The following is a 17,370-nucleotide window of genomic DNA, read 5'->3' on the forward strand; positions in this document are numbered from 1 at the left end:
GAAAAAGTGGATTTTGATAGAAACACACTCTACACAGTGTGGGCCATCTCAGAAGGTGACACCAGCACCAGGGTAGAGAGTTGTCAGTTTTTACAGGGGTGGGTAATTTCGTAGGCTAATGAATGAGAGGAGTATTCCTACTGTTTTAGGGAAGGTGCCCACTTTTTTCTTTATTTTGGTTTTGTTTTCTATTTTTGGGATGTGCTCAGAAGAACCTAGATAGCATATTGAAAAGCAGAGACATTACTTTGCCAACAAAGGTCCGTCTAGTCAAGGCTATGGTTTTTCCTGTGGTCATGTATGGATGTGAGAGTTGGACTGTGAAGAAGGCTGAGCACCGAAGAATTGATGCTTTTGAACTGTGGTGTTGGAGAAGACTATTGAGAGTCCCTTGGACTGCAAGGAGATCCAACCAGTCCATTCTGAAAGAGATCAGCCTTGGGATTTCTTTGGAAGGAATGATGCTAAAGCTGAAACTCCAGTACTTTGGCCACCTCATGCGAAGAGTTGACTCACTGGAAAAGACTCTGATGCTGGGAGGGATTGGGGGCAGGAGGAGAAGGGGACGACAGAGGATAAGATGGCTGGATGGCATCACTGACTCGATGGATGTGAGTGTGGGTGAACTCGGAGTTGGTGATGGACAGGGAGGCCTGGCGTGCTGCGATTCATGGGGTTGCAAAGAGTCGGACACGACTGAGCGACTGAACTGAACTGAACTGAACTGAGAAGCATGTGGGAGTTTAGGTCCCTGACCAGGGATCAAATCTGGGGCCCCTGTGCTAGAAATAAGGTCTTTAACTATTGGACCACCAGGGAAATCCCAAGATGCCACTTTTTAACTTTTATAGTCAGCTTTGGAACTGTCATAGCACCTGTGGGTGTGTCATTTAGCTTACTGGTGTGTTACAACGGGGCGTCCCACGTGGCACTAGTGGTAAAGAACCTGCCTGCCAATGCAGGAGACATCAGAGATGTGGGTTCTATACCTGGGTCAGGAAGATCCCCTGGAGAAGGGAATGGTAACCCACTCCAGTATTCTTGCCTGGAGAATCCAAAGGACAGAGGAGCCTGGTAGGCTACAGTCCATAGGATTGCAAAGAATAGGAGACGGCTGAAGCAACTTAGTACACAAATGCAGTTGAAGTTCAGTCAGTTCAGTTCAGTCACTCAATCATGTCCAACTCTGCGACCCCATGAACCGCAGCACGCCAGGCCTCCCTGTCCATCACCAACTCCCGGAGTCGACCCAAACCCATGTCCATTGAGTCGGTGATGCAATCCAACCATCTTATCCTCTGTTGTCCCCTTCTCCTGCCCTCAATCTTTCCCAACATCAGGGTCTTTTCATGAGTCAGCTCTCTGCATCAGGTGGCCAAAGTATTGAAGTTTCAGCTTCAACATCAGTCCTACCAATGAACACCCAGGAATGATCTCCTCTGGTTGGATCTCCTTGCAGTCCAAGGGACTCTCAAGAGTCTTCTCCAACACCACAGTTCAAAAGCATCAATTCTTCCGTGTTCAGCCTTCTTTATGGTCCAACTGTTACAACATCCTTACATGACTTGGAAGAACCGTAGCCTTGACTAGACGGACCTTTGTTGAAGTTCATTCATTCTCATTTCTGTGTAGTATTGTGGTGTGTGACTAAACCAGGTATTGGTGCAAATGTGGAGCCACAGGAACTGCTGATAGGACTGTGAATTGTCTAACCATCTATATTGTGATTTATATCAAAAAATACATGTCTGGTGTTTGTCCTAGTACCTTGCACTGAGCTCCTAAAACCCTAGGAATGTCCAAAGTGATAAGAGTTATAGATAAAGGTTCATACAAGCCCCTTTTAACCACACCTTCAGTCAATTCAGTTCAGTCGCTCAGTCGTGTCCGACTCTTTGCAACCCCGTGAATCGCAGCACGCCAGGCCTCCCTGTGCATCACCAACTCCCAGAGTTCACCCACACTCACGTCCATCGAGTCAGTGATGCCATCCAGCCATCTCATCCTCTGTCGTCCCCTTCTCCTCCTGTCCCCAAACCCTCCCAGCATCAGAGTCTTTTCCAATGAGTCAACTCTTCGCATGAGGTGGCCAAAGTACTGGAGTTTCAGCTTTAGCATCATTTGTTCCAAAGAAATCCCAAGGCTGATCTCCTTCAGAATGGACTGGTTGGATCTCCTTGCAGTCCAAGGGACTCTCAAGAGTCTTCTCCAACACCACAGTTCAAAAGCATCAATTCTTCGGTGCTCAGCCTTCTTTACAGTCCAACTCTCACATCCATACATGACCACTGGAAAAACCATAGCCTTGACTAGACAGACCTTTGTTGGCAAAGTAATGTCTCTGCTTTTGAATATGCTATCTAGGTTGGTCATAACTTTCCTTCCAAGGAGTAAGCGTCTTTTAATTTCATGGCTGCAGTCACCATCTGCAGTGATTTTGGAGCCCAAAAAAATGTCTGACACTGTTTCCACTGTTTCCCCATCTATTTCCCATAGTTTATGTTAATGAAGTGACTTTTGGAAAGCCACCAAGCTAGTTGTCAGGGGAACCAATCAGGAGATTGCACTTTTTACTCCATTCCCCAATCCCTAGAAGAAGGAAGAGGGGCTGGAGATTAACTTAATCCCCAATGGCCAATGATTTAACCAATTATACCTACATAGTGGGGCTTCCCAAGTGGCTTGGTAGTAAAGAATTCACCTGCCAATGCAGGAGACTCAGTTTCCATCCCCAGGTAGGGAAGATCCCCTAGAGTAGGAAAGGGCAACCCACTCCAGTATTCTTGCCTAGAAAAATCCCATGGACAGAGGAGCCTGGTGGGCTACAGTCTATGGGGTTGCAAAGAGTCAGACACAACTTAGCGACTGAGTACATACACACACAAATACACACACTCCTATGTAGCGACACCTTCCTAAAAATCCCTAGCCTATGGGGTTTGGAAGAGCATGGCAAAGGATGAGATGGTTAAATAGCATTACCAACTCAATGGACTTGAGTTTGACCGAACTCCAGGAGATAGTAGAGGACAGAGAATCCTGTTTCTAGTAGAGTAGAAACACAGGCGTTCCCCTCGAGGCACTTTAAAAACTAGCCCAGATCAGATCAGTCGCTGAGTCGTATCTGACTCTTTGCGACCCCATGAATCGCAGCTCGCCAGGCCTCCCTGTCCATCACCAACTCCCAGAGTTCACCCACACTCACGTCCATCGAGTCAGTGATGCCATCCAGCCATCTCATCCTCTGTCGTCCCCTTCTCCTCCTGCCCCCATCCCTCCCAGCATCAGGGTCTTTTCCAATGAGTCAACTCTTCACATGAGGTGGCCAAAGTACTGCAGTTTCAGCTTTAGCGTCATTCCTTCCAAAGAAATCCCAGGGCTGATCTCCTTCAGAATGGACTGGTTGGATCTCCTTGCAGTCCAAGGGACTCTCAATAGTCTTCTCCAACACCACAGTTCAAAAGCATCAATTCTTCGGCACTCAGCCTTCTTCACAGTCCAACTCTCACATCCATACATGACCACTGGAAAAACCATAGCCTTGACTAGACGGACCTTTGTTGGCAAAGTAATGTCTCTGCTTTTGAATATGCTATCTAGGTTGGTCATAACTTTCCTTCCAAGGAGTAAGCGTCTTTTAATTTCATGGCTGCAGTCACCATCTGCAGTGATTTTGGAGCCCAGAAAAATAAAGTCTGACACTGTTTCCACTGTTTCCCCATCTATTTCCCATGAAATGATGGGACCGCATGCCATGATCTTCGTTTTCTGAATGTTGAGCTTTAAGCCAACTTTTCACTCTCCACTTTCATTTTCATCAAGAGGCTTTTGAGTTCCTCTTCACTTTCTGCCATAAGGGTGGTGTCATCTGCATATCTGAGGTTAGTGATATTTCTCCCGGCAATCTTGATTCCAGCTTGTGTTTCTTCCAGTCCAGCGTTTCTCATGATGTACTCTGCATATAAGTTAAATAAACAGGGTGACAATATACAGCCTTGATGAACTCCTTTTCCTATTTGGAACCAGTCTGTTGTTCCATGTCCAGTTCTAACTGTTGCTTCCTGACCTGAATACAAATTTCTCAAGAGGCAGATGAGGTGGTCTGGTATTCCCATCTCTTTCAGAATTTTCCACAGTTTATTGTGATCCACACAGTCAAAGGCTTTGGCATAGTCAATAAAGCAGAAATAGATGTTTTTCTGGAACTCTCTTGCTTTTTCCATGATCCAGTGGATGTTGGCAATTTGCTCTCTGGTTCCTCTGCCTTTTCTAAAACCAGCTTGAACATCAGGAAGTTCACGGTTCACATATTGCTGAAGCCTGGCTTGGAGAATTTTGAGCATTACTTTACTAGCGTGTGAGATGAGTGCAATTGTGCGATAGTGTGAGCATTCTTTGGCATTGTCCAGCAGTTATCAAATACAGGCTAGTTGATTTGGTGTAGGAACGTACTCCTATACCAAAATACAGCAATTCTAACCCCTGAGTTAAAATTCATGTTTAATTGCAAGATCAGAAAAATTTAAACCTATTTTTTTACTCTCCCCTGTACTGTGCTTTGTGTACCTGCATTAGAAGTCGACCAAACCTCCCCCGGTCCACAGAAAGATCTGCTCAACCGTAAAAAGAAACATTCTCTCAGCATCAAAAGACAACTCTTTAAAAGATAACATCTTCTTGATTTTGTAAGGGACCACGTGACCCACCACTCTGTACCCCAGATTTGAATTGTGCAAACTTTCTACATCATTTAGTGTATAGTCCTCTGTCTCAAAAACCTAAATAACAGTGCTTTGGCCTCTAACAGGTGGAACAGTCTCAGAACTTTCTGAGGTTGTAATACTCCATTTGACTCAAATAAAATTTTCCATTTCTTTCCTAGATTGATCAATTCATTTTTTTATTGATAACCCCCAAAGTATATATCCCACAAGTACATATAAAGGCACAAGGGAGATTGGGGATAGTAAGTAGGTGATGCGGGATTGATCCCTGGTCAGGGAGCAAGGATCGCACACGCCTCAGATCTAAAAAACCAAAAGCAAAAATAGAAGCAATATTGTAACAAATTCAATAAAGACTTTAAAAATGGTCCACATGAAAATAAAAAATCTTAAAATGGTGTGGCCAAAACAGTTATAAAAATATATATTAAAACTTTTTTTTTCTAACTTACTACCCAAAACCAAACTTTGTTTAAATTCCTTACTAAGAAAGCACTCAAATCTAAGTTTATCTTGTCAATTTCTCGCCAAATTATTGTGTCTTTTTTCCTACAAGAAATATGTTTTTTACAAAAAAAATTTATTTATTTTTGACTGTGCTGGGTCTTTGTTGCTGCGTGGGCTTCTCTCAAGTTTCACTGACTGGAGGCTTCCTTTGGTTGTAGTGAGCTGGCTTCTCATGGCTATAACCTCTCTTGTTGTGGAGCACAGGCTCTAGGGCACACCGGCTCAGCAGTTGCAGCTCCCAGGCTCTAGAGCAGAGGCTCAATAATTGTGGTGCATGGGCTTAGTTGCTCTATGGCACATGGAATCCTCCCAGATCAGGGCTCAAACCTGTGTCTCCTGCATTGGCAGGCGGACTCTTTACCACTAAGCCACCAGGGAAACCCACTAAAAGAGACAAGTTTTGTCTACTGCCTGTTTGGGCCACTTCTTAGGTTTCAGGTCTTTTTCTCCTGTTAATCTGTCTTATGTCAATTTTATTATGAATCTAGCCACAAGAATTCAAGAAGGGTGAAGAGGGAAATTTCCCACTCCCTTATGGCATCACCAACTCAATGGACATGAGTTTGAGCAAACTCTAGGGGACAGTGGAGGAAGGGAAGCATGGTGTGCTGCAGTGCATGGGGTCACAAAGTGTCAGACAAGACTGAGCGACAGAACAACGCACTATATCTTGGAGCATCTAGAGAACCACCTCTTGCATGGGGTCCAGAAGCCCTAGGATTTCCTTTGATGATGTCTCCCAAACATGATACAAATTGCTGCCAAAACTCCTAGAGGGCCCCCAAACATTTTGGCTCTCTGGTAGTAGGGATGGGAGGAAATACAAATTTTAGCAACTTTCCCTTTGTTTTGGGACAAAAAAAAAAAGAATTCATTCCAACATATCTCTTCTTCTGGATCGCCAAAACATCTTTGACCTGGCAGGTGCCCGTATTTTTCTGAGACAGAACCTTCTATAATGTGCATAAATCTATAATCAATGAATCCATAGCACCTGTTTCACTGTCCATTTGGTGTTGGTGGTTTAGTTGCTCAGTTGTGTCCGATTCTTTGCAACCCCATGGACTGTAGCCCACCAGGTTCCTCTGTCCATGGAGTTTCCCAGGCAAGAATACTGGAGTGGGTTGCCATTTCCTTCTCCAGGGCATCTTCCTGACCCAGGGCTTGAACTGGGTCTCCTGCATTGCAAGTGGATTCTTTACTGAATGAGCCACCAGTTATTCTTGGAAAATCATAATTCTGGAAAAGGATGTGATTTTTCTAGTTCCTGGGATGGCTTTAGGGTGGGTTCTTTGTGCCACGGGTGAGCAGTCCTGTAGAGAGGAGACATCACAGAGTGTGGATGCAATTCCAGCTTCAACTTCTGGAAACCCTGGGGAAGAAAGGAGACCATTGGTCAAAGAGAGACATTATGGTGTATTGGATCCTACTGACTGCCAACCCAATCATTATTCCCACATTCTTTCTTGCTAATCCGATCTTGGATTTATTGGGAAGGCTGGAGGTAAAGAAGTTCATTTTATGAAGTGAACCTGTGTCTAACTAGTTCTTAAGGATATGATGCCCCCTCTGGGGCTGAGATTGTAGCAGCCCCTTGCCTTCCAGCTCTGGCTGTCCAAGACTGCCTCTCTGCCTTCGGGTAGGGAGGGGCCTGTATGCCCTTATGGCAGAAAGTGAAGAAGAATTAAAGAGCCTCTTGATGAAAGTGAAAGACGAGACTGAAAAAATTGGCTTAAAACTCAACATTCAGAAAACTAAGATCATGGCATCCGGTTGCCATCACTTCATGGCAAATAGATGAGGAAACAGTGGAAACAGTAACAGACTTTATTTTCTTGGGCTCCAAAATCACTGCAGATGGTGACTGCAGCCATCTTTTAATGAAATTAAAAGATACTTGCTCCTTGGACCAAGCTATGACCAACCGAGACAGCATACTAAAAAGCAGAGACATTACTTTACCAACAAAGGTCCATCTAGTCAAGGCTATGGTTTTTCTAGTAGTCATGTATGGATGTGAGGGTCGGACTATAAAGTAAGCTGAGTGCCAAAGAATTGATGCTTTTGAATTGTGGTGTTGGAGAAGACTCTAGAGAGTCCCTTGGACTGCAAGGAGATCCAACCAGTCAATCCTAAAGGAAATCAGTCCCGAATAATAATTAGAAGGACTGATGATGAAGCTGAAACTCCGGTACTTTGGCCACCTGATGTGAAGAACCGACTCATTGGAAAAGACACTGATGCTTGGAAAGATTGAAAACGGGAGGAGAAGGGGACAACAGAGAATGAGATGGGACACAATGGACATGACTTTGAGTAAACTCTGGGAGTTGGTGATGGACAGGGAAGCCTGGCTGCAGTCCATGGGGTCGCATGAGTCCTACACGACTGAGAGACTGACCTGAACTGAAGGAGATGATGTCGCCCCCTAGAGGACATTTTGGAAATTATGGAGGGAAATTATTTGTGCTTGTCAATTGGTTCTCAAGGTGACAGTATTGCTCCATTCGGGACGTTTTGGAAATTTTTGTGGACTTTTGAGGCATCACAATAATGAGGGGGCTGTTACCAGATTTAGAAGGTAGAGGTGGGGATGATAGAATATTCTGCAACATTAGTTTGTGGATAATGGGAAAAACTGTTTATGCTAAGTTATATTAAGCTGTCATGCTGAACTTTTCCAGTTCTTTAGCAATTTTGTACATAGCAAAGTCATGGTAGACTCTTGGAGATAAACGCATACCAATACTTTTGGAATAAGAGAAGTGTTTTGGAATTCAATAGAAGTGGTGGTTTCCAGTGGTGGCTGTACTAAATGTCACTGAATTGGTCACTTTATTTTTTTAATTTGTATTTTAGATTAAACTATAGCTAATTTACAATGTTGTGTTGGTTTCAGATATACAACAAAGTTATTCAGTTATCAGTTCAGTTCAGTTCAGTTGCTCAGTCATGTCCGACTCTTTGCGACCCCATGAATCGCAGCACGCCAGGCTTCCCTGTCCATCACCAACTTCCAGAGTTCACCCACACTCACGTCCATCGAGTCAGTGATGCCATCCAGCCATCTCATCCTCTGTCGTCCCCTTCTCCTCCTGCCCCCATCCCTCCCAGCATCAGAGTCTTTTCCAGTGAGTCAACTCTTCGCATGAGGTGGCCAAAGTATTGGAGTTTCAGCTTTAGCATCATTCCTTCCAAAGAAATCCCAGGGCTGATCTCCTTCAGAATGGACTGGTTGGATCTCCTTGCAGTCCAAGGGACTCTCAAGAGTCTTCTCCAACACCACAGTTCAAAAGCATCAATTCTTCGGTGCTCAGCCTTCTTCACAGTCCAACTCTCACATCCATACATGACCACTGGAGAAACCATAGCCTTGACTAGACAGACCTTTGTTGGCAAAGTAATGTCTCTGCTTTTTAATATGCTATCTAGGTTGGTCGTATTCAGTTATACATATACATTTTAAATTTTTTTCAAATTCTTTTTCCAATTAGGTTATTACAGAGTATTAAGCAGAATTCCTTGTGCTACATAATAGATCTTTGTTGATTTTCTATTTTAAATATAGTGGTGTATATATGTTCAGTCCCAAACCTTCAATTTATCCCTCCCACACCAAATTGGTCTCTTTAAAATGGTTAATTTGGGTATTCCTTGGCAGTCCAAAATATTTTATGTTATATGAATTTCAGATGAATTTCACTCAGGACACTCCCTAACCCAATGCAGATAAGTACATGCCCTGGATCTTTAAGGTCAATTTCAAGATCAATATATTAACAAATCATTCAAAGCTCTAGGTCTGTTTTTGCAACTCAGAAAAGTTTCACTTAGACTCTCCTGGTGGTACAGAGGATAAGAGATCTTCCTGACCTCAACTGGAGAAAGTCTGCATGGGGCAATGAAGACATGGTGTCACCAAAAATCAAGAAATTTTAAAAAAGAGTTTGATTCCTTTATTTTCCTATAAGCCGTATGTGTGTGAGTTTAGTCACTCAGTCCTGTCCGACTCTTTGCGACCCCATGGACTGTAGCCCGCCAGGCTCTTCTGTCCATGGGATTCTCCAGGCAAGGATACTGGAGTGGGTTGCCATGCCCTCCTCCAGGGGATCTTCCCTACCCAGGGACCGAACCCAGGTCTCCCGCATTGCAGACGGATTCTTTGTTCACTTTAATAACACAAGGCAACTCAGCAAAAGTGTTTATTTCCAAAGGCTTATCCAAAAGATACTTGATATAGCCCTTTGCTGCCCAGTCATTCCATGACTTCTAAACGTCTTTCCTGCGCAGAGGTTATTTGATCCTGTCTTTGGCATTTTCCCCACAGAGGTTATTTGATCCTGTCTTTGGTATTTTCCCCTTTGATTGGAAAATAGTAACACAGCAGAGTGCAACAGCTTTGAATTTAGAACTTAAAACAAGGTTTTAAAAAAGAAAAAACCCACAGTTTTATTTTGGAAAAATTCAAAAATACACAAAAATAGAGGGAAGAATAATGTGAAAGTCATGTATACATTATCCAAATTAAACAATTATAATGTCATGGCCAGATAACCGACAAGGATTTACCATATAGCAGAAGACCTATGCTCATCATTTTGTAATAACCTGTAAGGGAAAAGAATCTGAAATAAATAGTTTATGTGTATGTAAAAAGTGATACAAATGAACTAATTTACAAAACAAAAAGAGATACACACATAGAAAACAAATTTATGGTTACCAAAAGGGAATGGAGAGGAGGGCTAAATTAGGAGCTTGGGATTAACACACACACTGTGGTGAAGAATCTGTCTGCCGATGCTGGAGACGCAAGAGTCTCAGGTTTGACTTCTGGGTCGGGAAGATCCCCTGAAGAAGGAAATGGCAACCCATTCCAGTATTCTTGCCTGGAGAACCCCAGGGACAGAGAAGCCTGGCGGGCTACAGTCCATGGGGTCACGAAGAGTCAGACACGATTGAGCAGGTGAGCATGCGTGCACATAATATAATACAGTACATACGTTACATGATACAGACTGATGAATTTACATCTGTACAAAGTGTTACGGGGCAAATTGTGTCTCCAAGAAGGTATGTTCACATCTCAATCCCTACTACCTATGAATGTGAGCTTACTTGGAAATAGGAGAGCATTCTTTACCACTGTGCCCCCTGGGAAGCCCCTTGTTATAGTATACTTTTATTAAAACGTATTTGTTTTAAGGACTCCACTTATCCTTTGACTGTCATAGTTTCTACTCTAAACAGCAGAAACTGTGTCTACAGATGGCTTAGAGAGTGTGATTAAAAGCTGTACAGACCCATGAGAGATACCCAGAGCTTAATCTGATGTCATTTTTTAAAACTGAAGTATAGTTGGCTAACAATGCTGTGTCAGTTTCAGGTGTACAGCAAAGCGATTCAGTCATACATATTCTTCAGAATCTTTTCTTCTACAGATTATTACAAGATACTGAGTATAGTTCCCTGTACTATACAGGGAGTCCTTGTTAGTTATCTAGTTTATATTCGGTAGCATGTATATGTTAACCCCAAACTCCTAATTTCTCTCTCCATCTGTTGTCTTTTATTTATTTATGGCTGAACCACCAGGCATGTGGGATCTTCCCTAGCCAGGGATTGAATTTGTGCCCCCCTGCAGTGGAAGTGCAGAGTCCTAACCATGGGACGGCCAGGGAATTCCACCCCTTCCCCATGTCCTTTATCTATTTTTTTTTTTAATTTAAGTTTTAAAAAACTTCATTTTGTATTGGGGTATGGCTGATTAACAATGCTGTGATAGCTTTGGGTGAACAGTGAAGGGACTCAGCCATACACATACCTCCCCCCCATGTCTTTTAAATACCCCATAAGAGTTACATAGTTCTAACAGGAAGAGGAGGAAAAGAATTCAGACTACAATGAAACAAGACACAGACCTTTGTTCCACAATTCTCCACACTGACTGCCTTTTAGAATCATCTGGGGAGCATTTGGTAAAAATCCCAAGGTCTCAGCTCCACCCTGAACCAATTAAGCCGTCTCTGAAGTGGGGTTTGGGCACTGTCTTCGCTAAAAAGCTCTCCAGACAATCCTAATGTACAGGTGGGATTGAGAACCACTGCCTTGGTGAATGGTGAGCAGTCACCTGGGTGGAGGTAATTATGTAATCCTTAAACCCAGGAGCCTGATGTATTGAATAACCGCTCTCCTCCCCCTTTAAGTTACTCTGTCACAGTTTGGGCAGCTGTTTTGATGAGGTGTTGCTAAAAAGCAAATTGCCCCATGGGTATCTACCCAAGAGAAATGAAAACTGTGTCTCAAAGAGATATTTGTATGCCAGTGTTCACAGCTGCATTATTCACTATAGTCGAAACAGTAGAAACAAACCAAATGTCTATTGATGGATGAATGGATAAGCAAAATGTGGTATATGCTCACAGTGGAATATACTCAGTCTTAAAGAGTCTCCGCCTGTGATGCGGAGTTCTCCTGGGTTCAATCCCTGTACTAGCGACTAAGCACACACAATGATCACATATTACAATTAACAAATAGATTTCCAGGCTTTAAAAAAAAAGTATACACTTTAAACTAATCCAATGTTGTATGTCAATTATACTACTACTACTAAGTCGCTTCAGTCGTGTCCGACTCTGTGCGACCCCATGGACTGCAGCCTACCAGGCTTCTCCGTCCCTGGGATTCTCCAGGCAAGAACACTGGAGTGGGTTGCCATTTCCTTCTCCAATGCATGAAACTGGAAAGTGAAAGTGAAGTCGCTCAGTCGTGTCCGACTCTTAGCGACCCCATGGATTGCAGCCTACCAGGCTCCTCCATCCATGGGATTTTCCGGGCAACAGTACTGGAGTGGGGTGCCATTGCCTTCTCCCATGTCAATTATACCTCAGTTAAAAATAAAACAAAACATTATTTTGCCTCTCGATTGATGCTTTGTCCCCTGGGGTCACCATGGCTTAGTTGCCTGACTTCTCTTCCTTTGTCTCCTGTCTACTTGGTTATCACTTCCTCTAAGAGACGTTCCCTAAGCCCACAGTACAAAACACTCCCCCTACAGGTTATCTATTGCCCCAGCATGGGGCTGGGCACTGAGGAGTTAGTGGCTTAGTGTTAGTCTCTCAGTCGTGTCCTACTCTTTGCAACCCCATGGACCGTAGCCCTCCAGGCTCCTCTGTCCATGGGATTCTCCAGGCAAGAATACTGGAGTGGGTTGCCATGCCCTTCTCCAGGGCATCTTCCCCACCCCGCAATCAAACCTGGGTCTCCAAGACTGTAGGTAGATTCTTTAACCATCTGAGGCACCAGGGAAGCAGGCATTGAAAATGTCCCCAGGGAAATGTAAATGAATGAACACATCAGAGAGACTAAATTCAGAAAGATGGAGAGTGAGTTTGCATTCTCAGAATACTCTTTCCTGACTCCTACACTAAATCAGACACTATTGTAGCTGCTGCTTCTTTCCCTTGACAGCACTTCTCAAAGTTTCTATTTATTTTTATACCACTTTCAGCAGAGAAAAAGAACTAGAGTTAGAAAGAGAAAGGAAGCTGGGGTTGGGCAATAAGGGAGAGTGTGAGAAGGGAGAGAATTGAGTGGGGAGAATATTCAGGTTTTCTAATGCTCTGTAGCAAGTGTCAGCAAACTTGTACCAAAGGGCTTTCTGGTTCTTAGTTCCTGGACCAGGAATTGAACTCATTACCCGGTACTGCAAGCTGCCGAGTCTTAACCACTGGACAGCCAGGGAATTCACAGTACTTACAGCTCAGTACTTTGGGTAGAGCTTGGCAAGAATAGCTTCTCTCTGCTCCCTCTGGGGTGATTTTCTGCCAGAGGATCTCCTTTCAAGATGGCGCACTCACATGGCCAGAAAGATGGTGCTGGTTGTTGGTTGGAGCTGTCAGCCTGGCCGAGGGTCAGAAGCTTTTGTCCCTTTCCATGTACGACTTCTCCATAGGCTGTTTTGGCTTCTACTAGCGTGGAAGCTGGGGTTAAGAACAAGCGTCCCAAGAAACAGATAGTGGAAGTTGACCTCTTCCTTTTTAAAAAACAGCTTCACTGAGATATTCACACACTATGCAATTCACTTATTTAAAGTGTACAATTCGGCGACTTCCCTGGTGGTCCAGTGGCTAAGATTCTGCACTCCCAATGCAAGAGGCCAGAGTTCAATCCCTGATCAGGGAACTAGATCCCCAATGCCACAGCTAAGACTTGATGCAGCCAAATACATAATTTTTTTTTTTAAAAAGTGTACAATTCAGTCTCTTTGGGTATATTACATTATTAATTTTTAAACATTTTACTAATTTTTTATTTTTAAATCATTTTCAAATGTACAATTCAATGTAATTAAGTACAGTAAGTGTCACACAACCACCACCACTGCCTAGTTCTTCTTTCATCACCTTTTGTACCTGAGTTCTTTCACTTAACATAATATCCTCAAGGTTCATCCAAGTTATGCCCTGTATCAGTGCTTCATCCTTTTTACGGGTGAATATGTTTTCATTGTATTGTTTTACCACATTTTGTTTATCCACTCATCACTTGATGGGTGGATTGGGTTGTTTCACATTTGGCTTTTGTGAATAATTGTCATAATGATCAGCATACAAATATCTGTTTGAGATATTTGCAAATGGAAATTGCTGGGTCCTATGATAATTCAAAGTTTTGCTTTTTCGAAGGAAGGCTGCCCATTTCTCAAGGGCTGGACCCAAACATTGGCCTAGCATTCACTCCAATCATATATTATTAATCAAGCAGCCGTAGAACACAGATTCAAGGACAGGAGATCTAGATTCCTTCCCTCCCTCCCAATACAAATGAAGAATATCAAAGGAGTTGAGGACATGTTTTTATCCCTCCCACAGAAAGTCTGGGAGGGAGAGGCGGTGGTGAGGGCCAAGGAGAGACTCTCAAGGAGTCAGACAAAGAGAATTAACTCAGACTCTGGGTCTTGGCAGGGGAAGCCATGCTCTCAGCTTGGGGTTCTTTCGCTGGTTTGGTAGTTTCAATCTTTATCGACTACAAATATCAGCTGAAAGTTTACACTCTCAAAATATTTTTTCCTGACTCCTACGTTAAGTCAGATACTGTCATATCTCCCTCTTCTTTTCTCTTTCTCAAAGTTCTATTTCTTTTTTTCTTTTTTATTAAAAAATATATTTAATTGTTTTTGGCTGTGCTGGGTCTTTGTTCCTATGAGGGTTTTTCTTTAGTTGCAGTGAGCTGGGGTCACTCTGTAGCTACAGAGAGTGGGCTTCTCATCGCAGTGACTTCTCTTGTTGCAGAGCACCGGCTCTAGGGTGAAAGGCTTCAGTAGTTACAGCTCTCAGGCTCTAGAGCACAGGCTCAGTAGTTGTGGTGAACGGGCTTAGTCGCTCCGACGCATATGGGATCTTCCCAGATCAAGGCTCGAACCCGTGTCCCCTGCATTTGCAGGTGGATTTTTTACAACTGAGACACCAGGGAAGCCCTAAATTTTAAAATTTTTTTGCCATACCACAAGGCTTGTGGGATCTTAGTTCCCCAGACAGCAAGCGCGGAGTCCTAACCACTGGTGTTCCCTGGAATGTGTCCAAGTTTATCATGATTGTATCCCCAGGGCCTGGCCCAAAGTTGAATACATAGTTGGAATTTGGTAAATAGTTGTTGAGAAGTTGCATTAGTGAATGCCTTTGATGAAGTACTGTCTGTCCTCCCTGCTAGAGTGTCAGCACCACACAGGGCAGGTGTTTGCTTTGTTCACCGTATTTTCACAGGGCAAGATGTGTAGTCAGTGGAGTAACGTGCCTCCAGGATGGTCCCCAAATGATCTTTGCCCTCTAGTATTCACACCCTTGTATAATCCCCTCCCGCAATGAACAGAGCTAGCCAGTACGTGGCCAATAGCATACTGGTGAGAACGCGTGACTTTCAAAGCAGCTCTGAGGATCACTTGCTCTGGGGTATGCCAGTCGGTATGTCATGAAGACACTCTTAGCAGGCTGGTGGATAGTCCCAGAGGGAGAGGAATTGAGGTCCCCAGCCATCAGCCAACATCAACTCACCAGCCACAACTATGAGTCATTTTGGAAGGAGATCTCCCCGCACCCCAAGCCATCAGAAAGTTGTAGCCCCAGCTGCCATCTGACTTCGTCCCTATGAAAAACCTTGAGCCAGAACTACCCCGCCAAACTGCTCCTGAGTTCCTGATTCACAGAAACTCTAAGAGATAACAAATATCTATTGTTGTTTTAAGTCCTTAAATGTTTATATAATTTGTTCCATAACCATAACCAACACAGTAGGTATTGCTACCCTTTTCTGAATGCCAGAGTCATATTGCAAAAGGGGAAGAAATATCTCTCTCTGAGGTTCATAGAGAACGCACCTCACTGGGCAAGGTCATAGAACATGTGCGTGCATGTGACTATGTGCTAAGGTTGCTTCAGTTGTCTGACTCTTTTGAGACCTAGTGGACAGTAGCCCTGCCAGGCTCCTTTGTCCATGGGATTCTCCAGGCAATAATACTGGAGTGGGTTGCCATGCCCTCCTCCAAGGGATTTTTCCGACCCAGGGATTGATCCCATGTCTCCTATGTCTCCTGCATTGGCAGGCAGGTTCTTTACCACTAGGTCAGAGGACATAGTAAGAGCTTAATGTACCACCAGAAGTGTAACTTCCTGAGGAAGCATGTGGGCCTGGGTTTGAATCCTAGCTTCACTACTTCTAAGATATTAAGACTTTGTTTGGGCCACTAATACTTAACTTTGCTGGATCTCATACTCCTCAGCTATGAAATGGGAATACTAAAGGATATATCTACTCTTCCAAGGGTTAGAGAAATAATCCATGTAAAGCCCATTTAAGCTCCATGAGAGGGCAGATACTGTTTTTTCCTTTTCACTGTTCTATCCCTAGCACAAAGATTGGTGGTTGACAGTTTATTAATAAATATTTGTAGACTGAGCCATAAAAAGGCACTTTGCCTAAGTACACATTAGCTATTACTAGCCTATAACATCCTGCACGGGGCTTTCCAGGTGGCTCAGTGCTAAAGAATCCGCCTGCCAATGCATGAGACATAGGTTCAATCCTTGGGTTGGGAAGATCCCCTGGAGAAGGAAATGGCAACCCACTTCAGCATTCTTGACTGGAAAATTCCACAGACAGAGAAGACTAGTAGGCTACATTCCTTGGGGTTGCAAAGAGTCAGACACAACTTAGCGGTGGTGGTGGTTTAGTTGCTAAGTCGTGTCCCACTCTTGCAACCCCATGGACTGTAACCTACCAGGCTTCTCTGTCCATGGACTTCTCCAGGCAAGAATACTGGAGTGGGTTGCCATTTCCTTTTCCAGGGGATCTTCCTAACCCAGGAATCGAACCCTGGTCTCCAGCATCGCAGGCAGATTCTTTACTGACTGAGCTCGGAGGGAAGCCCCACAACTTGGTGACTAAACAACAAAAAAAGTCCTAGTGATTTCCCACCTGCTTCATTTTATGATTTAATCTTGTGCCATTTGCCACCCTCTCACTCTGCTCCATCTGCCCTCCCCTCTCCATAGCTCCTCAAATATGTCACATGTGCCAGCTTCAGGGCTTTTGCACCTGCTGGCCCCACCACCCCAAAGAAATACTCCATCTACATAGCTTGTTATTGCAGGTCCTTCAGCTCTCTACTCAATGTCACCTTTTCTGAGAGACCTCCTCTGGCCGCTCCTGTCACCCTCTAGTCCCATATTCTGTTTTACTTTTCTCCAAAACATTTACTGAGGGCCTGACTTCCCCTCCCCCTTCCCCGCTTTGGGCTCTCTTCAGTGTAATGTAAGCTCCATGAGGGCAGGGCTTTGTCTATTTTACTCGCCACTCTATTTCACAACTCCCGCGTTGCCAGGATTCAGCCGATTTCATTATATTTGCTGAATTAAAATGGCAACCCACTCCAGTACTCTCGTCTGGAAAATCCCATGGACAGAGAAGCCCGGTAGGCTACATTCCATGGGGTCACAAAGAGTCAGACACGACTAAGCGACGACAAATGACCACCTGGCTTCCCTGGTGGCTCAGACGGTAAAGCGTCTGCCTGCAATGTGGGAGACCAGGGTTCGATCCCTGGGTCGGGAAGATCCTCTGGAGAAGGAAATGGCATCCC

Source organism: Bos taurus, chromosome 18 (genome assembly GCF_002263795.3).
Source record: "Bos taurus isolate L1 Dominette 01449 registration number 42190680 breed Hereford chromosome 18, ARS-UCD2.0, whole genome shotgun sequence".
In the NCBI taxonomy this organism is placed as follows: Eukaryota; Metazoa; Chordata; class Mammalia; order Artiodactyla; family Bovidae; genus Bos; species Bos taurus.